At 45.7% G+C, this 24,512-nt stretch overlaps 1 protein-coding gene across 1 annotated transcript in view; it reads left to right on the top strand.

The window, feature by feature from the left end:
- The first annotated feature begins 482 nt into the window (after positions 1-482).
- Positions 483-24,512, top strand: part of trappc3 (trafficking protein particle complex subunit 3) — a 49,451-nt gene continuing 25,421 nt past the window's right edge. The window contains exon 1 of the mRNA XM_063033614.1: positions 483-562. The gene's annotated coding sequence lies outside the window, so the exon portion shown is untranslated. The remainder of the gene's footprint in view (positions 563-24,512) is intronic.

The raw sequence follows: 24,512 nt of genomic DNA, 5'->3' as shown, positions 1-24,512 counted from the left end.
AATTGGCGTTTGAGATTGAGACTGATTAAACTGATAATGCTTGGAACAAAGAGGACTTCAGATATCGCTGGTCCAGAGAACTTATCAATAGGCCTGATACAGGGTTTTGGCCGAAAACGTGGACAATTGCTTTTCCTCCACAGGAGCTGTTCAACCTGCTAAATTCTTCCAGCTGTGTCCTAAATAGGCCAATTGGATTTATGAATGGCTGGGCCTCCTAGTCTATTGAAAATGGCCAGAGCCTGGACAAGTCAAGAGATACAACTGGGATCCTTTCCTGGTGGAGGAAAGACGATTGGAGATAATATGAAGTCTATTTATCCTGTTGGAAATGGATAGGTGAGTTGTCCATCTATTTATCCATTGACAGACATGCTAGAGAAATGAACAGCTAGTTGTCATCGGGCTACACCTCACAACTCCTCCCTTCAATACAGACCAATGTTTTACTGATGATGCCACACTCAAAATGCCAGATGAACTCAACAGATCAAGCAGCGTCTATAGAGAGAATTAAACAGCTGATATTCTGGATCAAGACTCTTGGTGGCTTGCTTCTCAGGTAAGGAATTCAGCGGATTCTGATTAATCGTGCCATCGGTTAATCGGGACAGCCAATTATTTGGGACGACCTTTAAACAAAATCTAATTAAGAAAATAGCCAGAGGCCCCTTCATTTATTTGGGACACTAGTTTCTAACTAGCATTAGTTATGTGTGCTTGCTTGGCCATTAGACACAGCGCTGTGCTTCAAGTGAACAGTTCTTACATAGCATCACCTGTGTGTGTTTTTGTTCAAAAAGCAGTGATTTTTGTCATTGATGGTTGATGAGAAATAAGCAGTAAGACAATTCAGAACTGTTTTGCTCACTGTGGTTTCAAGCATTCAGGCTTGGAGATGCCAGAAATGGCCAGGAGTGAAAATGAAACAATTTCACTACTTGAAGAAGTTAGGAACCATGAAGGTATTGACAATCATATTGAATGTTACAATGAAAATGAAGATTTGGAGGATGCAATTGTCAAGAGGATTGTATGGAGGCAGTCCAGTATCTGCACTAGGTGTCTACGCTGATTTTGTTCATTTACAGTCAATCAAAAGAACACAGCAGTGTACAGTGGATGAATTCCTCCATCGATAACTATTTGGAACTAATACACAGTTTTATAGTGAGTGAGTGAGTGAGTGAGAGAGGCCTCCGTTAGTCAGGGTTGACCATGGATGTTGTGTCCTAGCTATCTAGATGTGCGAGCCTGGGCTGTACGATATGGAGAGCAAGCTGTTGACCATGTAGTGAGCTCCCCCTCTCCACGCATCTGATAAACCCAAAGGAACGGCAGAGACTGATACTGTTTGGTACCAACAGTGTCGCAGGAGTTGCCAGTCAGCGTTGAACTCAATGTAGGACTGCCTTAGGGGCTCCAGCTCCAGACTCTTCCCTCAGGGCGTATTCGTGAAGCCTTCCCCATGAATGGGTACAGCTGCAAGGCAGAGGAGATTTGAGATCAGAATTTTCCTTCTCCTAGATGAGCTGCCAACCATGGCTGATGAGCCCCATCTGCCTGAAGTTTTATAACACTGTAATAGTATTGATAGTGTTCTTACTTGTACTGTATTTCATTTAAATGGTTGTTGTTCGTCCATCGTTGACGTCGATGAGGACCTCAACACCATTATGATGGTGTCGAGACTAGCGCGTGATTTGGATTTAAGTGAGGGAGAGTTGCGTAGCATCAGCCTCACTTTCTCTTCCCAATTCCCATCTGGATCCAGTGGCAAGACAGAGTCTAGACGGCTGGAGATGGGACTAGGCGCAGTGGATGACCAGGACGTCTTCTGTGTCTTGTCCTGCTCTACACGTTCCACGACACTTGCAGAGACCGCCTTTTTGACCGTTGGACCTTCCATAGGTCTCGTCCGCTCAGTCCGCCGGAGTCTGTCTTCACACGCTGGGATAGACAACTCCCTATCTCACCGAGGGTTTGAGACCCGTCGGCTACCCTCACCTGGTTTAGCCGGCTTGTTGAAGCCGTTGCCCGGGGTGTGGCCGCTGTCGCATGCAAACAGCTACGGGGAGCCACAGGTGAGAGCTGAGTGCCAGGTGGGGACCAAAGGTGGACTAACCGCCCTGAAAAGGACGGGACATGTTCCCCCACCAGAGGTGCTACCCCTCCCTGACACCCCATATACCCCATACATCATTTAAATACATCAGGTGTTACTCATATAAACAGTAGCTTGTCTTTTATATACCTTTTTAACTATTTCTATGAAACTTCAGCTAATTTGGCCAAAATGTACTGGTCCCAATGTATTCCAATTAACTATATCCTTCTTCTTCTTCTTCTTCTTCTTCTTCTTCGTTTGGGCCCTTAGCTCCCAGTGGAGCATAGACCTCCTATCTCCATCAAACCTTGTCCTGAGCCAGTTTCTCCATGGACCAGGAGTGTCCGCATCGTCTACTTTCGGCCCTTGACGTCACTTGTTCATGTGTTCTTTGGACGCCCCGTTTTCCTCCTTCCTGGTGATGTTGTTGTTTGGCTACCTCAAGGTGTGGCCAATCCTCCTCCATTTCCGTTTCCATTTGCATATTTGTATCCCTATGGATTCCCAGTCGGTGTTCTCCCACAGTATCCGGTCAGTCCATCTGATGTTTTAGGATCCTCCTCAGACACTGGTTGATGAAAGCCTACAGTTTTTGTAGTGCCTTCTTTATTGTGCTCCAGGTTTCAGAGCCATATAGGAGCACTGTTTTAACATACGAGTTGAAGATTCTGATTTTGCTTTTCCTTGATATGACTCTAGATGTCCACACTTTCTTCAAGATGTTGAAAACTACTCTGGTCTTGTTGATTCTGGCTTTGACATCCTCATCCGTTACACCATATATACTCAATGCTTCCAAGAAAGACAAAAGAAGTCACTTCTTCCAGGGTTGTATCTCTCTTCACTGTGAGTCTAATGCTGATGTGGTTTATATTCATCACTTTCGCTTTATCTACGTTTGGTCTCAGACCCAGCATGATGAAGTTAGCTGTCAGAGTGTTGGCTTCTCTTGCATCTGTTGGTTAGACATAGACAGTGGGGTGATGCCATCTACATACGCTAGGTCATCAAGTTGCTGTCACATAGTCCGCCGGATTCCATTTTGTTTTTCACTTGTTGCCTGTTTCACTATCCAGTCTGTTACCAACAGGAACAGGAAAGAAGCCATCAAACATCCCTGCTTCACCCCAGTGCTGACATTAAAGCCTTCTGACAGTGTTCCCACATACATGACTTTGCATGGCACGTCATTGAAGGAATTCCAGATGATATTGACAGATTGCTGAAGGGTAGAAGGGTGGGTTGGCAAGTTTGCAGATGACACAAAGGTTGGTGGTGTTGTAGATAGTGTAGAGGATTGTTGAAGATTGCAGAGAGACATTGATAAGATGCAGAAGTGGGCTGAGAAGTGGCAGATGGAGTTCAACCCGGAGAAGTGTGAGGTGGTACACTTTGGAAGGACAAACTCCAAGGCAGGGTACAAAGTAAATGGCAGGATACTCGGTAGTGTGGAGGAGCAGAGGGATCTGGGGATACATGTCCACAGATCTCTGAAAGTTGCCTCACAGGTAGATAGGGTAGTTAAGAAAGTTTATGGGGTGTTAGCTTTCATAAGTCGAGGGATAGAGTTTAAGAATCACGGGGTAATGATGTAGCTCTATAAAACTCTGGTTAGGCCACACTTGGAGTACTGTGTCCAGTTCTGGTCGCCTCACTATAGGAAGGATGTGGAAGCATTGGAAAGGGTACAGAGGAGATTTACCAGGACGCTGCCTGGTTTAGAGAGTATGGATTATGATCAGAGATTAAGGGAGCTAGGGCTTTACTCTTTGGAGAGAAGGCGGATGAGAGGAGACATGATAGAGATATACAAGCTATTAAGAGGAATAGATAGAATGGATAGCCAGCACCTCTTCCCCAGGGCACCACTGCTCAATACAAGGAGACATGGCTTTAAGGTAAGGGGTGGGAAGTTCAAGGGGGATATTAGAGGAAGGTTTTTTACTCAGAGAGTGGTTGGTGCGTGGAATGCACTGCCTGAGTCAGTGGTGGAGGCAGATACACCAGCGAAATTTAAGAGACTACTAGACAGGTATATGGAGGAATTTAAGGTGGGGGGGTTATATGGGAGGCAGGATTTGAGGGTCAGCACAACATTGTGGGCCGAAGGGCCTGTATTGTGCTGTACTATTCTATGTTATGTTCTATGTATTTCATAATGTTTCCAGAGGGTGTTTCTGTCTAAGTTATCGAAGGCTTTCCCGTAGTCGATGAAGTTGATGGAGAGAGAAGTATTCCATTTGATTGACTGCTCTATGAATATTCTTAAGGTAGCTCTCTGGTCTGTGTAGGAGTGATTTTTCCTAAAGCCAGTTTGCTGGTCTTTTAATGTTGTGTCAGTAGCTTGTTGAAGGCGTTGCCGAATAATTCTGTTCAGCACCTTTCTGACCACAGACATTGAGGACATACCTCTGTAGTTTTTATAGTCACCTTTCTTTGCAAGCTTGATCATGCGACTTTCCTTCCACTCTTGTGGCAACTCTTCTTTGTCCCAGATGTTGCAGAATGAAGTGTATAAGAAATCTGTCAAAAGTTTAGGGTCTGCCTTCAAAGCCACTGGTGGTACACTGTCTGGGCCAACTGCTTTCCCTGACTTTAGCCTCTTGATTGCCTGTATGATGTCCTTCTTTGTTGGTTTTGCACAGTTGACATTTAAGTCTGATGGTCCTTCTGGAGAAGGTCTGTTCAGAAGCTCATTGAATTACTGTGCCCAACGTTGGAGCTGTTCGTCTTCTTTAGTTAGGACATTTCCATCTTTATGCTCCACTTGGGTGTTGATCTGGTTGCCAGATGATTTCTTGGTAGCAACATATAGTTCTTTCATATTCCCATTTGCTGAGACTTCTTCTGCTTGGGACACAAGAGTGTTGATGTGTTCTCTACTGTCCCTCTTGATGTTTCTCCTTACTTCCCTGTGCACTCTGTCATATTCCCTCATGCCTCCGCCCTCTTGTTCCTGGCTCTGCTTCTACTGTATTTTTCTTATAGCATTCTCCCTTTATTGATTGTTTCCATTGTTCCCAGTGTAATCCACACCTTTTGCTCAAATGTCCTTTTTTCCAGAACTTCCTCACAAGTTCCATTTATTGCCTCTTTGACAGCAGTCCATTCATCTTTGATATCAAGGTCCTCAAGTGCCTGGAACCAGTTGGAAAGTGTGAGGACAAATCTCTGAGCTGTTTCTTTATCTTTCAGGTAGCTCAAATTGTACTACAGTCGCTGATTGGAGTGCAACTTTTTAGCTTCATCAGAAGATGGTGGTCTGATCCTGCATCTGCACCATGTTTCCACTCTTATGTCACGGAGTGATCTTGCGAAACTTCTTTGAGATGCGTACGCGGTTGATCTGCTTCTCTGTTACTTTTGTGTGGTGACATCTGTGTTGCCTTGTGTATTTGCTAGTGTGGGAATAAGCTTCCTCCAATAACTAGCTTGAAATTAGCACAGATCGTTCCCCATTTTCGTTCATTTCTCCAAGGCGGTGATTCCCCATCACCTGTTCATATCCTGCATTATCCCTTGCACACTTTGGCTTCAGAATCTCCCGTGACAACGGTTAGGTCTTTTTCCTCCCCTCTGCTGATGACTTCACTAAGTGTGTGGTAGAACTCATCTTCGTCTTCTTCATTAGCGCTGTTTGTTGGGCCGTAACATTGGGCATTTCAAGCTGTTATCTTCCTGTGCTTGGTTTTAAAGCTAGCAGTGATGACTCTGGAACTGATGGTTTCCCACGTGATCATGGCTCTACGAACTTCTGATATCATCATGAAAGCCACACCCCCTGTATGCGGTGCATCATTGGTCTGACGGCCCATCTGTCAGTCGAGTCTTTCCAGATGATGTCCATCTTGTCTCACTCAGTCCAAGAATTGTCAGTTTGTACCTTTTCATCTCATCTGCTAAGATGCTGGATTTTCCTGGCTGGTCCATGGTTCTCACGTCCCAGGTACCCGAGGAAGATGTGGACTAGAGTTGTTGGCTGTGCAGGATCCTGGTGTCTTTCCACATGTTGTGTCGTGTGCTCACTTGATGGTGAGCCTCTTCTCACAAAGTCGATGGTACGGTTGGAGTTCATCAACATTTCTGCAATCCATTGTATCCCCTGTACAGGGGATTGACCGATACAGCCTCACCCAGAGCCCAGTTGGCCAGCCTTAGCCATTTCCACCTCTCACAATGGCATCGCGGGGTTGGACTTTGAGAGGCCCAATTAACCGTTATCCACTATATTTCCCCAGCAATTGAAAATTCCCCACACAGTTTACAGACTGAGGACACAAAGTAACGCTGTCATTATTGATTGAGCAAAATGTCACTGATAAGTGCAGTATATCATAGCAAGAGCAAACTCACAAATATTGATTTAACTTGGTTCATATCTTCAGTGTCAACGGAGGTCACAAAAGCCTCCCTCCCGTACACTCCCAAACGACCCCCGTGCTCGCTTCGAGGCACGCAACGCAACGCTGGCCACGAAAGCTACTCTGCTCCCAGGTGAACAGCCACTGTCTGTAACAGCAGCAGGCATGGGAAGGACAGCCCCTGTAAGTTCAGCTGGCCAGATAACTTTACAGACCGGGTACTCAGGGAGTGCATACACCAGCTCACTGATGGATATCTTCAACATTTCACTCATTCAGGCTGCCATCTCCACATGCTTCAAATCAGCCAACATCATTCCTGTATCAAACCTTCAAAACTAAATAACTACCATCCAGTGACGCCGATGCCAATCATCACAAAGTGCTTTAAACATATCAAAATACTCCATTCCTGGCATAGTGGACACTCACCAGTGTGCTTACCACAAAAACGCTTTAGCATCTGTCATAGACTTGGCTCAAACACCTAGAAAACAAGGACGCTAATGTCGGAACGCTGTTCCTGGATTTCAGTTTGGCATTCAACACTGTTGCCCCACAGAAACTTGGTCAACTTCTCGGTGTAAGTACACCACTGTGCAACCGGGTGTTGGACTTCCTAACCAACAGACACCAGATAGTCAGGATACATGACCGCTCCTCCCTCCCCATCATCCTCAACACGCGTGCCCCTGTCCAGGGCTGTGTGCTGAGCCCTCTGCTGTACGCTCTGCTCACACTCGACTGCCCGGCCAGACACCCGAGCCAGCACGTTGTCAAGTTTGCCGATGACACGTCAGTGGTGGGGCTCATCAGCAACAATGAAGAGACAGTCTACGGAGAGGAGGTAGAAGAGCTCGTGGCCCGGTGCCAGGCAAATAACCTCTTCCTCAACGTCAACAAGACAAAGGAGATGGTTATTGACTTCAGGGGAACTCGCACCACGCACACCCCTCTTTTCATCGGTGGCACGGCAGTGGCAACTGCGAAGAGTTTCAAACTCCTGGGAGTGCACAGCACACACAATCTCCCATGGTCCCAGAACATATCCTAAACAATTCGAAAAGCTCGCCAATGCCTATACCTTTTAAGGAGGCTGACGAAAGCTGGACTTTGCACATCCATACTCACGTCAGATGCACAGTAGAGAGCATTGCAACAAGCTGTATCACTCCTTGGTACGGAAACTGCACTGCGGCAGACAGGACAGCTCTACAGCAGGTAGTCAATACTTCCTAACACATCACTGGCAGCAGACTACCCACTATCAAAGATGCATGGACAGGAATGTGCCAGTAAAGGCCCAGTATCATCATGAAGGATCCCACACACCCTGCTTATGTTTGTCCCACTCCCATCAGGGAGGAGGCTACATAGCATCCACGTCAGGACCACCAGACTCACAAACAGTTACTTTCCCCAAGCAGAAAGGCGGATTAACACCTCCTCCCACTAACTCCACCACTACTTTATTATTTCCTGTTCGTCACCTTATAAACGGCCGAGTGTCACTTTATGGGCATACAATCTATGTATATCTTATGTATTTATATTTTTTGTGTTTTTATTATTAGTGTGATCTTTATCTTGTTTGTGTTGTGTTGAATCTGGAATAACAATTATTTCATTTTTCTTTATATTTGTGTACAGGAAATGACATTAACCAATCCTGAATCTTGAAAATAAATGTACAATATACTGTACCACTTGATTTATTCTTTTGTCACCTTTCTGGGTTTCTTAATCAAACTTTAAAAATGCTATCATCGAGTACTCAATCCGTAACAATTACTTATAAAAGCTTGGAAAAAAAGAGGGCTATGTGGCAGGGAAATTCTAGGCGGTTTCTAGAGTAGGTTACATGGTCAGCACAACACTGTGGGCCGAAGGGCCTGTAATGTGCTGTAGATTTCTATGTTCTGTGTTCACATTATACAACATCTTTCACATTTTCAGATCTCTTACTGTGCAAATTGGTGAAGGTGCTGAGGAGGAGGATTTCTTGGAATGTATGCGGGATGGTTTTTTGAACCAACATGTCGAGGAACCGACTAGAGAGCAGGCTATTATGGACTGGGTTTTGAGCAATGAGGAAGGGTTAATTAGCGATCTTGTCGTGAGAGGCCCCTTGGGTAAGAGTGACCATAATATGGTGGAATTCTTCATTAAGATGGAGAGTGACATAGTTAATTCAGAAACTAAGGTTCTGAACTTAAAGAGGGGTGACTTTGAAGGTATGAGACGTGAATTAGCTAAGATAGACTGGCAAATGATACTTAAAGGATTGACGGTGGATATGTAATGGCAAGCATTTAAAGGTTGCATGGATGAACTACAACAATTGTTCATTCCAGTTTGGCAAAAGAATAAATCAAGGAAAGGAGTGCACCCGTGGCTGACAAGAGAAATTAGGGATAGTATCAATTCCAAAGAAGAAGCATACAAATTAGCCAGAGAAAGTGGCTCACCTGAGGACTGGGAGAAATTCAGAGTTCAGCAGAGGAGGACGAAGGGCTTAATTAGGAAGGGGAAAAAAGATTATGAGAGAAAACTGGCAGGGAACATAAAAACGGACTGTAAAAGCTTTTATAGATATGTAAAAAGGAAAAGACTGGTAAAGACAAATGTAGGTCCCCTGCAGACAGAAACAGGCGAATTGATTATGGGGAGCAAGGACATGGCAGACCAATTGAATAATTACTTTGGTTCTGTCTTCACTAAGGAGGACATAAATAATCTTCCAGAAATAGTAAGGGACAGAGGGTCCAGTGAGATGGAGGAACTGAGCGACATACATGTTAGTAGGGAAGTGGTGTTAGGTAAATTGAAGGGATTGAAGGCTGATAAATCCCCAGGGCCAGATGGTCTGCATCCTAGAGTGCTTAAAGAAGTAGCCCAAGAAATGGTGGATGCATTAGTGATAATTTTTCAAAACTCGTTAGATTCTGGACTAGTTCCTGAGGATTGGAGGGTGGCTAATGTAACCCCACTTTTTAAAAAAGGAGGGAGAGAGAAACCGGGGAATTATAGACCGGTTAGCCTAACGTCGGTGGTGGGGAAACTGCTGGAGTCAGTTATCAAGGATGTGATAACAGCACATTTGGAAAGCGGTGAAATGATCGGACAAAGTCATCGGACATGGATTTGTGAAAGGAAAATCATGTCTGACGAATCTCATAGAATTTTTTGAGGATGTAACTAGTAGAGTGGATAGGGGAGAACCAGTGGATGTGGTATATTTGGATTTTCAAAAGGCTTTTGACAAGGTCCCACACAGGAGATTAGTGTGCAAACTTAAAGCACACGGTATTGGGGGTAAGGTATTGGTGTGGATGGAGAATTGGTTAGCAGACAGGAAGCAAAGAGTGGGAATAAACGGGACCTTTTCAGAATGGCAGGCGGTGACTAGTGGGGTACCGCAAGGCTCAGTGCTGGGACCCCAGTTGTTTACAATATATATTAATGACTTGGATGAGGGAATTAAATGCAGCATCTCCAAGTTTGCGGATGACACGAAGCTGGGTGGCAGTGTTAGCAGTGAGGAGGATGCTAAGAGGATGCAGGGTGACTTGGATAGGTTGGGTGAGTGGGCAAATTCATGGCAGATGCAATTTAATGTGGATAAATGTGAAGTTATCCACTTTGGTGGCAAAAATAGGAAAACAGATTATTATCTGAATGGTGGCCGATTAGGAAAAGGGGAGGTGCAACGAGACCTGGGTGTCATTATACACCAGTCATTGAAAGTGGGCATGCAGGTACAGCAGGCGGTGAAAAAGGCGAATGGTATGCTGGCATTTATAGCGAGAGGATTCGAGTACAGGAGCAGGGAGGTACTACTGCAGTTGTACAAGGCCTTGGTGAGACCACACCTGGAGTATTGTGTGCAGTTTTGGTCCCCTAATCTGAGGAAAGACATCTTCGCCATAGAGGGAGTACAAAGAAGGTTCACCAGATTGATTCCTGGGATGGCAGGACTTTCATATGAAGAAAGACTGGATGAATTGGGCTTGTACTCGTTGGAATTTAGAAGATTGAGGGGGGATCTGATTGAAACGTATAAGATCCTAAAAGGATTGGACAGGCTAGATGCAGGAAGATTGTTCCCGATGTTGGGGAAGTCCAGAACGAGGGGTCACAGTTTGAGGATAGAGGGGAAGCCTTTTAGGACCGAGATTAGGAAAAACTTCTTCACACAGAGAGTGGTGAATCTGTGGAATTCTCTGCCACAGGAAACAGTTGAGGCCAGTTCATTGGCTATATTTAAGAGGGAGTTAGATATGGCCCTTGTGGCTACGGGGGTCAGGGGGTATGGAGGGAAGGCTGGGGCGGGGTTCTGAGTTGGATGATCAGCCATGATCATAATAAATGGCGGTGCAGGCTCGAAGGGCCGAATGGCCTACTCCTGCACCTATTTTCTATGTTTCTATGTTTCTAACATGGTGAATGAAATGCTGTGACAGCTATCAGACTCCTTAGTACCCAGAGTCTAGACTGACATCTACGTTTGTACATCGTTTATTATTATATTGTAATTTGTCCTCTACTGTGCCTGTTATCTTGATTATTATTTACTGTACTGCCCTGCACTGTTTTGTGCACTCTATATAGTCCTGTGTAGGTCTGTAGTCTAGTGTAGTTTTTGTGTTGTTTTACATGGTCTAATGTAGCCTTGTGTTGTCTCACTTAGTCTAGCGTAGTTTTGTGTTGTTTCATGTAGAACCATGGTCCTGGAGGAACCTTGTTTCGTTTTTACTGTACCAGCAGCTTATGGTCGAAATGACAATAAAAAGCGACTTGACTTGACTTGACTTGACTCTAGACAAATGAGACGGAAGACTGGTAGCTCGGGTTGGCTGCTTGTTTGTTGGGTTGTTCCGTGAGCCTGGAGGTTAAACGTTTCATCAACAGTCGAGGTGACATCATCGGAGCGCAATTGATATAGGCAAATCTACAATACCGTTCGGCTCTTAAGTATATTCCTCTTTGGCGAAGTTCGATTCCGGCCTCCTCTGTACGCCAGTTTCTACGTCCTCCCCATGAGCGCACGGGTTTCCTCCGGGTGCTCCAGTTTCCTCCCACAGTCCAAAGACATGCCGGTTAGTAGGTTAATTGGTCTTTGTAAATGGTCCCGCGATTAGGCAAAGGGTTAAATAGGTGGGTTGCTGTGGCTCGGCTCGAACGTCCGTGCTGTATCTTGAAACAAATAAAATAGAACACTCAGATGATAAAATAAACAACATTCCAGTGATAACAACTAGCCTATAAAATAGCCGGATTCTAGCGATGTGACACCTGATGCAGAAAAAACTTTAGGAAAATACTGTACCAAGATTACTGGAAAATTCACTGACCAATTGCATGTATATAAAAATTCAAGCAAGCATAGGAAAGTTAAACTACAAGGAAGGTACGAGCAAAATGACAACTCTACACCCTAATCGGACGGTTGGGTGGTGCAGCCAAGCTGAAGTGGTTGGGATGTGCACCTTAGCTAGCATGGTGAGTGCAGGCCATGGCTGAGAGCTGCTCGAACCTGCTTCCTGTGACTGGATCCAGCGGTTTCCCACACCGCCTCCTGCTGGACACGATGGAAGCCGTCACGTCTTATCTTCGTTCCGATGTGCAGCTCTCTGGAACCCACAGGTTTTCCAGTGGTAAGAAGCTCATCTGTGGCGGTGGTGGCTCTGTTCTGCACAGGCACGTTGCACTGTATCTTGGAGGCTCCCTGCACACTGAGCGATCACTCTGACCAGCTCATTCCTGTAGCAGCGCCAGCAGAGGGTTAAGCCCCATCTTGGCTCTGCACAGCAGTCCGGAGGACGGGGGTTCACATCCAGTGCCTGCACCGCTGTGCTACCATCTCTCCATCAACAACGACCCCTCCCAGCTTGATTTCATTAGTGCTCTCACTTCTGGCAACACATCTTCAGCAATGTATCAGTACAGAGTTGGGAATGTGCCTTAGACTGGAGGGAGGATATTAGAATTGCTGCGGTGTTCTCCTTAGGATTTAAAAGAGCTGGATCATTGTCCAGTTTCAAATTGATAAGAAGTTCCTAATTGTTGCTATGCTTGGCTACACCATAAAATAGATTAGATTAGATTAGATTATGAGGACACGCAGTCCTCTTTCATTGTTATTTAGTAATGCATGCATTAAGAAATGATACGATTTGTTCCTCCAGAAGGATATCACAGAAACACAAGACAAACCAAGACTAAAAAAAATCTGACAAAAACCACATAATTATAACATATAGTTACAACAGTGCAAAGCAATACCGTAATTTGATGAAGAACCAACCATGGGCTCGGTAAAAAATGTCACAAAGTCTCTCAAAAGTCCCATCATCTCACGCAGATGGTTGAAGGGAGAAACCCTCCCTGCCATGAGCTTCCAGCGCCGCAAACTTGCCGATGCAGCACCCTGGAAGCACCCGACCACAGTCCGACTCTTGAGTCTGCGCGAAAACTCCGAGCCTCCGACCAGCCCTCCGACGCCGAGCACCGAGCACCATCTCTGCCGAGCGCTTCGACCCCGGCCCCGGCAACAGGCGATAAGCAAAGCCGAGGATTTGGGGCCTTCCCCTCCGGAGATTCTCCATCGCACAGTAGCAGCGGCAGCAAAACAGGCGTTTCGGAAGTTTCTCCAAATGTTCCTCCGTGCTTCTCACGTCCGTCTCCATCAAATCAGGATTGTGCACGGCATCCTACTTCACAAATACAATATCAATTCGGAGCGGCCGCCATCTTCTCCACCTTCTCCTATTAATAATACTCACACGTAGAGGCTTGATAAACCAGTGACATAATAATCCAAAGTTTTAGGTTGATAAACATGAGAAAATAGTTCAAGTCCAAACCACATTTGGTTCTTTCAAATATGATTCTGCTACTAATCTGCATGCAATTGGAACCTGTAATTTACATCTTGGCGGTGTGTTTTTGGACCGAATGCGCGATCTGGTGCTCTCCAAGGGAGTTCGGTGAAGTTGGGAGCAGAGTGTGAGGACCAGTGGGCTGAAAGCCTGGAGACAGGACACGAACCAATGATCGACCCCGTTGAGGCGTCACAGGTGCAAATCCATGATCGACTCCATTGTTTTTCTCAGATTGAGGTGTCGAGAAGGTTGAAGTCGAAGAGGATGCGAGCAGAGCTCAGGCGGGTGTTCAGTACCATCTGCCTCATTTGGCCAGTCTTCTTCTCCCTCTCACTGGCTGCTGTTGGAGGAAAGTGGAATCCACATTACAAAGATCGAATGGAGAGGCTGTGGACTTGTTTTGGGATACTTTGGGGTTCATGTTAGATTAGATTAGATTATGAGGACACTCAGTCCTCGTTTATTGTCATTTAGAAATGCATGCATTAAAAAATGATACAATGTTCCTCCAGAAAAATATCACAGAAACACAGGACAAACCAAGACTAAAAACTAACAAAACCACATAATTATAACATATACAACAGGAATTCTGCAGATGCTGGAAATTCAAGCAACATACATCAAAGTTGCTGGTGAACGCAGCAGGCCAAGCAGCATCTATAGGAAGAGGTGCAGTCGACGTTTCAGGCCGAGACCCTTCGTCAGGACTAACTGAAGGGTCTCGGCCTGAAACGTCGACTGCACCTCTTCCTATAGATGCTGCTTGGCCTGCTGCGTTCACCAGCAACTTTGATGTATGTTAATTATAACATATAGTTACAACAGTGCAAAGCAATACCATAATTTGATAAAGAGCAGACCATGGGCATGGTAAAAAAAAGGCTGAAGTCCCGATAGCCCTATCATCTCACACAGACGGTAGAAGGGAGAAACTCTCCCTGCCTCCAAGCGCCGCAAACTTGCCGATGCATTGGAAGCACCCGACCACAGCCGACTCTGAGTTCGTCTGAAAACTTCGAGCCTCCGACCAGCCCTCCGACGCCGAGCACCGAGCACCATCTCTGCTGAGTGCTTCGGCCCCGCCCCGGCCACCGAGCAACAAGCAAAGCCGAGAACTCGGGCCTTCCCCTCCGGAGATTCTGGATCACACAGTAGCAGCGGCCTGATGTTCCTCCGTGCTCTCACGTCCATCTCCATCAAATCAGGATTGTGCACGGCACCCTACTTGACAGATAACAGATATCATTCACCAGAGTGGCCGCTGCGAGCTGCGTCGCGCTGCCATCTTCTCCTCCTCCCTGCATGTGTTTCTGGATCCTGATTCCTCTATCTTTTTGCTGTTTTTGAGCAGTTTGATTAGGCTGATCAGTGCGGTCTGGGGCACTTCAGCGAAGAATGCATTGCCCTGGAGACTGAGTGGGCTCGTGGTGCAATGCTCAACTGAACTAAACTGAAAACTACTCGACTCCTGGGTTGAAGTTTGATATTCTATATGTTGTCCACTTGCTTTTTGCCATTTGCGCTATTTGTTCTTTATTCGCGCGTTGGGCGCTTGATGTTTTCTTGAATGGGTTCCACGGCGTTTCTTTGTTTGGTGGCTGCCTGTGGGAGGAGGAATCTCAGACCTGTGGTCTGTATACACACTTTGATAATGAATGTACCTTGAATCTTTGGGGAGTTCAATAAATAAACTGGAATTTAAAACCAAATAAAACAAAATATACGTCCTTACAGAATGTCCCAAAGATATTTACAACCAATGAAACGTGTAGTTGCTGAGCATGACAGTGAGTCAGTGAAGAGTTTGAGGCCTAGTGTTCAGGGCCCAGTTATCAGAGAGCCTGGTGTTCAAGGCCTGGAGTTCAGGGACAAGTCTTGAGGTCAATACCAAAGATCAAAGCATGAACGTCAATCAGAAGTTGAGGCCTGAGAGTCTCTGCGAGTCCACCGGTGAAGTTGAAGAAACAATGGCCGCGACTCTGAGTCCGCTGGAGGCAGAAGGCTGAAGACGGCCTGTGCTGGGGTTGGAGGATTGTCTGTGTGTATGGGTGGGTGGGTGGCGGCAATGGAGCTTGTTTTGCTGTTATCTTGAGGCTCGTGTTGTTCTGCTGAGCATGATGGTCATATTCTGTTGGCCCTGGAATGTGTGGTGACTCTTGCGGGCTGCCCTCAGCGCATTCATAGACTGCTCTTGTTGTTACACAAGCGACACATTTCACTGTGTGTTTCGATGTATGTGTGATAAATAAATGAATCTGAGCCTAATTTCGGGCCGAGATCCTTCTCCAGAAATAATTCTCCTGTTCTTCTTACCTGGCCACCAGAGCACTTGAGAATTTTGGTTGAATACCTCAACTGAGAGTGGTATCAATAAAATTGAAGCTGGCTGCTAATATAAGTTTTGAGAATCAGTAAAAAAAAATTGAACTCCTAGCTTACAGTAAACCCTATACCAGCTGAGAGAGCTTGTGCTTTTTTTTTTAAAGACGTACTTATTTAAATTGTGTAATTGATAACCAATGTCCCTCCTAGTAATGCAATGCTTTAAAAGATTGCTTCATATCCTGACAGCAATTGAAGTGGGAATGGTAGTGGGCTTTGGGATAGAAGAAGACGAGAATTCCTCAGCCACTCAGACTAGTGTCCTCCACCGATTACAACGGGATTTTGCTTCTGAAAACTGTAACTCAAACAGCTCATGTGTCAGAAGTGAGGCTGTGAACCAAGTTTTCAGACTGCCTGCAGCCCCACAGTCCCCAGAATATCCATCTCACCAGTCTCTGAAATGCCTGTTTATGTATACAGGCTGTAAATAAATCAGACCTTTGTAAGGTGGAGAGTGCAGGTTTGTGTGATTTAAAAACAGGGAGCAATAAAATTTAGTATTTAGCACTCATCTAAAGTGATTCCTCAGTCTTTGCTGGTGTAGTCCTAGCAATAGTATTCACAATAATGAAGAAATGGTTTATCTGCGTGTAGCTTCACATAATGACTATTTATTGGCATACCTTCAGTGACCAGAATAAGTTTCTAATAACCTCTTTTAATTTTGTGAGTTTTTTAGGCAACTTTTTTAAAAATGTTGAACGCAATAAAAAGGAATTGCAAAGGTATTTTGAAAAATCAGCAGGAGATAAAAGCATAGTTAATTGTACTAAATTTTCTAACTGGATTAATGACTCCTTGTCAAGAGTTATGACTAGAATAAATCATCTAGATACCAAGATGTAAGCAATACAGGTAACCCCTGTGTGACGAATACAGGTAACCCCTGTGTGAGGAATACAGGTAACCCCTGTGTGAGGAATACAGGGAACTCCTGGGGAAGGAATACAGGTAACACCTGCGTATTGAATACAGGTAATCCCTGTGTATTGAATACAGGTAATCCTTGTGACAGGAATACAGGGAACTCCTGTGTGAGGAATACAGGTAACCCCTGTGTGAGGAATACAGGGAACTCCTGTGTGAGGAATACAGGGAACTCCTGTGTGAGGAATACAGGGAACTCCTGTGTGAGGAAAACAGGGAACTCCTGTGTGAGGAATACAGGGAACTCCTGTGTGAGGAATACAGGGAACGCCTGTGACAGGAATACAGGTAACGCTTGCGTGAGGAATACAGGTAACCCCTGCGTGAGGAATACAGGTAACACCTGCGTGAGGAATACAGGTAACTCCTGTGTGAGGAATACAGGTAACCCCTGTGTGAGGAATACAGATAGCCCCTGTGACAGAAATACAGGTAACTCCTGCATGAGGAATACAAGGAACTCCTGTGTGAGGAATACAGGTAACCCCTGTGACAGGAATACAGGTAACTCCTGCATGAGGAATACAAGGAACCCCTGTGTGAGGAATACAGGGAACCCCTGTGACAGGAATACAGGTAACTCCTGCATGAGGAATACAAGGAACCCCTGTGTGAGGAATACAGGGAATCCCTGTGTGAGGAATACAGGGAACCCCTGTGTGAGGAATACAGGTAACTCCTGCGTGAGGAATACAGGTAACCCCTGCGTGAGGAATACAGGTAACACCTGCGTGAGGAATACAGGTAACTCCTGTGTGAGGAATACAGGTAACCCCTGTGTGAGGAATACAGATAGCACCTGTGACAGAAATACAGGTAACTCCTGCATGAGGAATACAAGGAACTCCTGTGTGAGGAATACAGGGAACCCCTGTGACAGGAATACAGGTAACTCCTGCATGAGGAATACAAGGAACCCCTGTGTGAGGAATACAGGGAACCCCAGTGTGAGGAATACAGGTAACTCCTGCGTGAGGAATACAGGTAACCCCTGTGTGAGGAATACAGGGAACCCCTGTGACAGGAATACAGGTAACCCCTGTGTGAGGAATACAGGGAACCCCTGTGGCAGGAATACAGGTAACTCCTGCATGAGGAATACAAGGAACCCCTGTGTGAGGAATACAGGGAACCCCTGCGTGAGGAATACAGGGAACCCCTGCGTGAGGAATACAGGTAACTCCTGCGTGAGGAATACAGGTAACTCCTGCGTGAGGAATACAGGTAACTCCTGTGTGAGGAATACAGGTAACCCCTGTGTGAGGAATACAGATAGCCCCTGTGACAGAAATACAGGTAACTCCTGCATGAGGAATACAGGGAACCCCTGTGTGAGGAATACAGGGAACCCCTGTGACAGGAATACAGGTAACTCCTGCATGAGGAATACAAGGAACCCCTGTGTGAGGAATACAGGGAACCCCTGTGTGAGGAATACAGGGAACCCCTGTGTGAGGAATACAGGTAACTCCTGCGTGAGGAATACAGGTAACCCCTGTGTGAGGAATACAGGTAACCCCTGTGACAGGAATACAGGTAACTCCTGCATGAGGAATACAAGGAACCCCTGTGTGAGGAATACAGGGAACCCCTGTGACAGGAATACAGGTAACTCCTGCATGAGGAATACAAGGAACCCCTGTGTGAGGAATACAGGGAATCCCTGTGTGAGGAATACAGGGAACCCCTGTGTGAGGAATACAGGTAACTCCTGCGTGAGGAATACAGGTAACCCCTGCGTGAGGAATACAGATAGCACCTGTGACAGAAATACAGGTAACTCCTGCATGAGGAATACAAGGAACTCCTGTGTGAGGAATACAGGGAACCCCTGTGACAGGAATACAGGTAACTCCTGCATGAGGAATACAAGGAACCCCTGTGTGAGGAATACAGGGAACCCCTGTGTGAGGAATACAGGGAACCCCTGTGTGAGGAATACAGGTAACTCCTGCGTGAGGAATACAGGTAACCCCTGTGTGAGGAATACAGGGAACCCCTGTGACAGGAATACAGGTAACCCCTGTGTGAGGAATACAGGGAACCCCTGTGGCAGGAATACAGGTAACTCCTGCATGAGGAATACAAGGAACCCCTGTGTGAGGAATACAGGGAACCCCTGCGTGAGGAATACAGGGAACCCCTGCGTGAGGAATACAGGTAACTCCTGCGTGAGGAATACAGGTAACTCCTGTGTGAGGAATACAGGTAACCCCTGTGTGAGGAATACAGATAGCCCCTGTGACAGAAATACAGGTAACTCCTGCATGAGGAATACAGGGAACCCCTGTGTGAGGAATACAGGGAACCCCTGTGACAGAAATACAGGTAACTCCGGTGGCAGGAATACAGATAATCCTTGAAGAAGGTGGAATTTCTATTACTGCACACCCACTGTGGGTGCATGCATGACCTTGCTGGACATCTGACATGGCCTGACATGGCCCCCCAGGTGGACTTACCGGACTCTGGCCACATTACTCACTTTATTGTTTGTGTAAGTTTGTGTATTTATTTAAAGGATACAGCACGTAAGGCCACTTAGCAACTCCCAACAATATCGATTTAACCCTAACCCGGTCACGGGACGATTTACAACGACCGATTAGCCTTCCCGGCTCGTCATTGAATCGTGGGAGGAAACTGGAGTAAGTGTCTGGAGAAAACCCCCGCGGTACGCACAGACCCCTCACGGAGGGCGCCAGGGGATTGAACTCCCGGCTGTCTTGCCCCGAGCTGTGATAGCGCCGCGCTAACTGTGACTGGGCACGGCCGGGAATGTGGCTTTCAATGAAACGGCAGCGCGACGCACCTCAGGCTTCGAAAGCTGCGGGCTCCATCTAGTGCTGCAAGAATGCACAGGAATCTTTATAGATACTGTGTCGGAATAACGTCAGAATCGGGTTTAATGTCAATAGCATACGCTGTGAAATTTGTTGTTTTGCGGCAGCAGTACATAGTAATTAAAAACTCTGAATTATTATATATATTAAACAAGTAGAGCAAGAAGAGAGGAAAAAAAATACTGAGGTAATATTTGTGGTTCATTGTCCATGCAGAAATCTGAGAGAGGAGGGGAAGAAGCTGTTCCTGAAACACTGAGTGTGCATCTTCAGGCTCTCGTCCCTCCTCCTTGATGGTAGCAATGAGAAGGGGGCATGTCCTGGGTGATGGGGTTCCTTAATGATGGATGTCGCCTTGTTGAGGCATCGACTTTTGAAGCTGCCCTGGATGCATACATGCTATTTTTATATAATTGATCGGCGTCGCTCACTAATGCACTATATTCTGTATAGAAAACACATGTTGTGCCTGGTGGGCATCTGAAAATGAAAACTGCAGATCTGATTCTTAACATGAACTCTGGGAGCATGATGCAACAGTGCAACTGCATGTGCTGCGGGGGCTCTCTGCATGCGGCGGTGCATGCTGCAGACTAAACCATCTTGGGGCGAGTACAATGGGAGAGGTTTCTGGTATCACAGTGTTCTCCTCCCGATCTGCTGCTTCATCAGGGCCTGCCGGGCGTGTGTGGTTGTTCACAGGAAGAACATTTCTGCTCGAGCTGGCATTTCTCAGTCCCATTTAGTGGCAAAGTTAGTTTCTACTAAAACGGATTTTAAATGCAGCTGGCACAGGTGGTTTCCAGCAAGATGAACGTATTGCCGTCTATTACCAGGATTCTGGACTTTGATTCCATGATGTTCTAAAGTTAAGGACACCATGGTAGCGTACCAGTTAGCATAACGCTGTTACAGCTTGGGTCGTCGGGGTTCGGAGTTGATTTCCAGCGTCCTGTGTAAGAAAGTTTGTACGTTCTTCCCGTGTGCGCATGTGTTTCCTCCCACATTAGGAAGATGTACCGGTTAGTAGGTTAATTGGCCATTGTAAATTGTGCTGTGATTAGGCAAAGGGTTAAGTAGGTGGGTTGCTGGGCCGCGCAGCTCGAAGGGCTGGAAGGGCCTGTTTCATGCTGTACCGCTAAATACATGAATTAAATTTAAAAAATGATCACATTGCTTTTTAATTACTTTTGGTGTAAATCAAGAGTTGAACCCTTTGCTTCTTCTTCTTCTTGTTTTACGGTGGTTGGCACCCAGCTTAATGGTGCATCACCGCCACCTTCTGCTCCGGAGTGTGCAATACACTTACATTCTAAATCCCTTCACCCAATCTCACACACCACACACACACACACACACCCCAACCTACTCATTATCCTCCCATCTTTGGCCATCCTAGTACCTTATTCCTGCTTATCCATCATATCCTATAAAAAAAACCCTGTACCCCTTAAGAAAGCTAAAAATACCCTGACCTGTGCTCTCTCACCAATGCCCAGCAACCCTTTCAATGTGAATTCCTACGCCCCCAATTCCCTTAGATTAATTCTCATCATCTCTCCCTGTATCCCATACTTCCTGCAACTCAGAACTACATGTTCTACTGAACTCTAATGTGAGTACTGCAATCTGCTACGTCCAATTTGTTCCTAAGTTACAGGATACTATAATTTCTAATACTGTATTTGAGCTCCTTAAGATTTTCAATACAAAAAATTTATTACCATGATTTGAGAATGTCATTATTTCTAGATTAGCTTTATTTGTCACGTTTACATTGAAGCATGCAGTGTAATATGTCTCCTGCTAAGATGCCGGCGTGCTCGGACACCGCAGCCTCTACAGGGCCAACCAAAGGTGTTATTGTCTTTTTTAAACGTGTATTTCATGATCACAAGACCCTGCTGGAGATTAATAACTTGAAGTACTGCAGGTCTACCCATTAGCAGTAGAGTTGCTAATTGGTGGAGATACTGAAGGAGCTGGATGGTGCGGACCATGATGCTGCCTGTGGACAATCATTGGTGTCAGTGCATGAGGGAGGCGTGCAGTCTTAACAATGTTATCATCTCAGTCGCTTTTCTCGTGATTGCAAGACACTACTGGACATTGGTAATGTGGAATGCTGTAAGTCCGACTCACTGACTTATTGGTGGATGGTGAGGGAGCTGCATGGCTTCCATTGTAGCAAGGTCAAGGCCTCAAGCCGCGGCGTTGCCTGTTTGCAGCTGCCCAGGGGAAGGCGTCAGAGTTGGGCGCCTCAGCGGAGTGCTGAAGGTGGTGTGGTGTAGCGTCCATGCTGGAGTTGGTGCTGCCCCCAGTGTTCGTTCTGCAGAAGACAAGCTGTATTGTGTTTGACTGCAGACTGCTGCAACATTCTTGGACTCAGGGATTAGGGCTACATTTTTATTGTATTTTACTGCCGCATGTGCTTGCTATCTTATATGTGGTATTTGTACTTTGTGCTGCGTGTGACTGTTGGTACTGTGTTTTGCACTTTACCCTTGGAGTAACGCTTTTTCATTTGGCTGTATTCATGGATATTCAAGTACAGTATGGTTGAATGAAAATTAAACTTGAACTTGTGTCAAATCAAATCAGTGAGGATTGTGCTGGGCGGCCCACAAGTGTTGCCATGCTTCTGGTGCCAACATAGCATGCCCACAACTCACTAACCCTAACTATATGCCTTTGGAATGTGGGAGGAAACCAGAGCACCCAGAGGAAATCCACACAGCCGCAAGGAGAACATAGACACTCCTTATAGCTTCTAACTGCTACATAACTGTGCTGCCCATCATAATCATACCAATATCATAAGCAAAACAGTGAGTGTAAGAGGGCAATTCCTTTGCTTTGAGCCCATGATGTAAATTGGTAAATTGGGTTATTACGGCCACTACTAAGTTACTTCGAAAAGCCTGTCTTGCATATTGCCCGACAGATCAATTCATTACAATGGTGCATCGAGGTTGTACGAGGTAAAACAATAAAAGAGTGCAGAATAAAGATACAGTTACAGAGAAAGTGCAATAATGTGCAAGGTGGCACTAGGGAAACATTGAATAGTCTTATAACGGCCCGGGTAGAAACTGTCCCTGAGCTTGGTGTCCCTGAGCTGTCAGTCTTCTGTGCCTTCTGTGCGACGTGTGGGGGGACAAGAGAGAATGCCCAGGCTGGGTGGGATCTTTGGTTATGTTGGATGGTTGTGAGGAGTGTAACAAAGTCCATGGAGGGGACACTGCTTTCCATTACGTACTGAACCATGTCCGCAGCTCTCTGCAGTTTCTTGTAATCACAGCAGGGCTGTTGCTGTAACAAGCTGTGATGCATGTGGACAGGATGCTTTCTGTGGTGCATTGACAAAAATTGGTGAGGGTCAAAGGGGTCACACCACATTTCTTTAACCTCCTGAGGGAGGATAGGCACTGGTGAGTATCCTTGCTCATGGTGTCAGTGAACTTTCTTGGTCGAGGCATCGAAGTTCAAAGTATGTTTACTATGAAACTTCAGTATGTGTACAGTATTCATCTTCTTGCAGACGGCCACAAAACAAAGAAACACAATAGAACCCATTTAAGGAACTCCCCCCCCCCAACACCACACACACAAGATCATCAGACACGCGGAAAAAAAAGAGAACAAATCATGCAAACAGCAAAAAGTGAGTGAATAACACACAGAAAAAATTAAATATCAAACTGTAGAGTTCCTGAAGGTCAGTCCACAGCCTCAAGCCTCCGAGACGAGTAAAGCCAGTCCAGGAGCTGATGGCCGTAGCCACAGCCTCTGAATCAGTCAGTTTAGCGCTGTGCTGATAGCTGCAGACGTCGATCAAATTGCATAAATAGCAAAGTGCGTTCAGCTCTGGGGACATTAAACATCAAACTGCGGCCGAAAGTGGGTCCATCATGGTTGTATCAAGCAGGCTATTGATAATGTCCTACTCTCTTGGCCTCAGCACTATTGATGTAAATGGGGGGAGGGGGGTTGGTGATAACCTCCCCAATCACCCCCTCCTTCCTGAAGTCAATGATTAGCTCTTATATCGAGGGAAAGATCAACACACACCACCTCACTGAGAGGTCAGCCATGGAAAGGGCGAGCAGCTTCACGTTTCTGGGCGTGAACTTCTCAGAGGAACTATCCTGGGCCCAACATACTGATGGATTCATGAAGAAGGCACACCAGTGGCTATACTTCATTAGAGGTTTGAGGAGTTTTAGTATGTGACCAAAGACTGTTGCGGATTTTGGTACCTATATGGAGGAGAGAATTCTGACTGGCTGCGCCGCAGTTTGGTATGGAGCCGCCAATGCACAGGATTGAAAGAGGCTGAAGAAGGGTAGAGAATCAGCCAGATCCATCATGGGCACAACCTTTCCCACCATTGAAAGCATCTTCAGGAGGTAGTGCCTCAGGAAAACAGCATCCATTTTAAAGACCCTCTCCCTCCAGGACATGACCTCTTTGTATTTTATTATTAGGGAGGTGGCTCGAGAACCTGAGGACCAACAAGAACAGCTTCTTCCCCTCATCCACCAGATTTTTGAAGGGTCCATCAACTATGAACCTTATTTTGTTATTCATCTTTTGCATTATTTATCTATTTTGTAACTTATAGTCATTTTCACAACAATTTTCACAGCATATGTGTCACATTATTTTGTGTCCAGTGTTATTAATTAATTATCTGCAGTCTTCTTTTGCACATTGGTTGTTTGTCGATCTTTGTGTGTAATCTTTCATTGATTCTGTTGTTTTTCTTTGTTTTATTGTGGATGTCTGCAAAGAAATGAATCTCAAGGTAGAATATGGTGAGATAGCTTCTTTATCTCACATGTTTTGGTCATGTCCTTTGTTGAAAAAACATTGAAAAGATATTTTTGATATTATTTCAACGGTTTTGAATATAGACTTACAACCCCACCCAATTACTGCTATTTTTGGGTTACCAATGATGGAATCAAATCATTTAACCTCTTCAGCTCGTCAGACGATT

This window comes from Mobula hypostoma, chromosome 26, assembly GCF_963921235.1.
Source record: "Mobula hypostoma chromosome 26, sMobHyp1.1, whole genome shotgun sequence".
In the NCBI taxonomy this organism is placed as follows: domain Eukaryota; kingdom Metazoa; phylum Chordata; class Chondrichthyes; order Myliobatiformes; family Myliobatidae; genus Mobula; species Mobula hypostoma.
The sequence above is the reverse complement of the archived record's forward strand: the minus strand, read 5'-3'. Positions and strand labels throughout refer to the sequence as shown.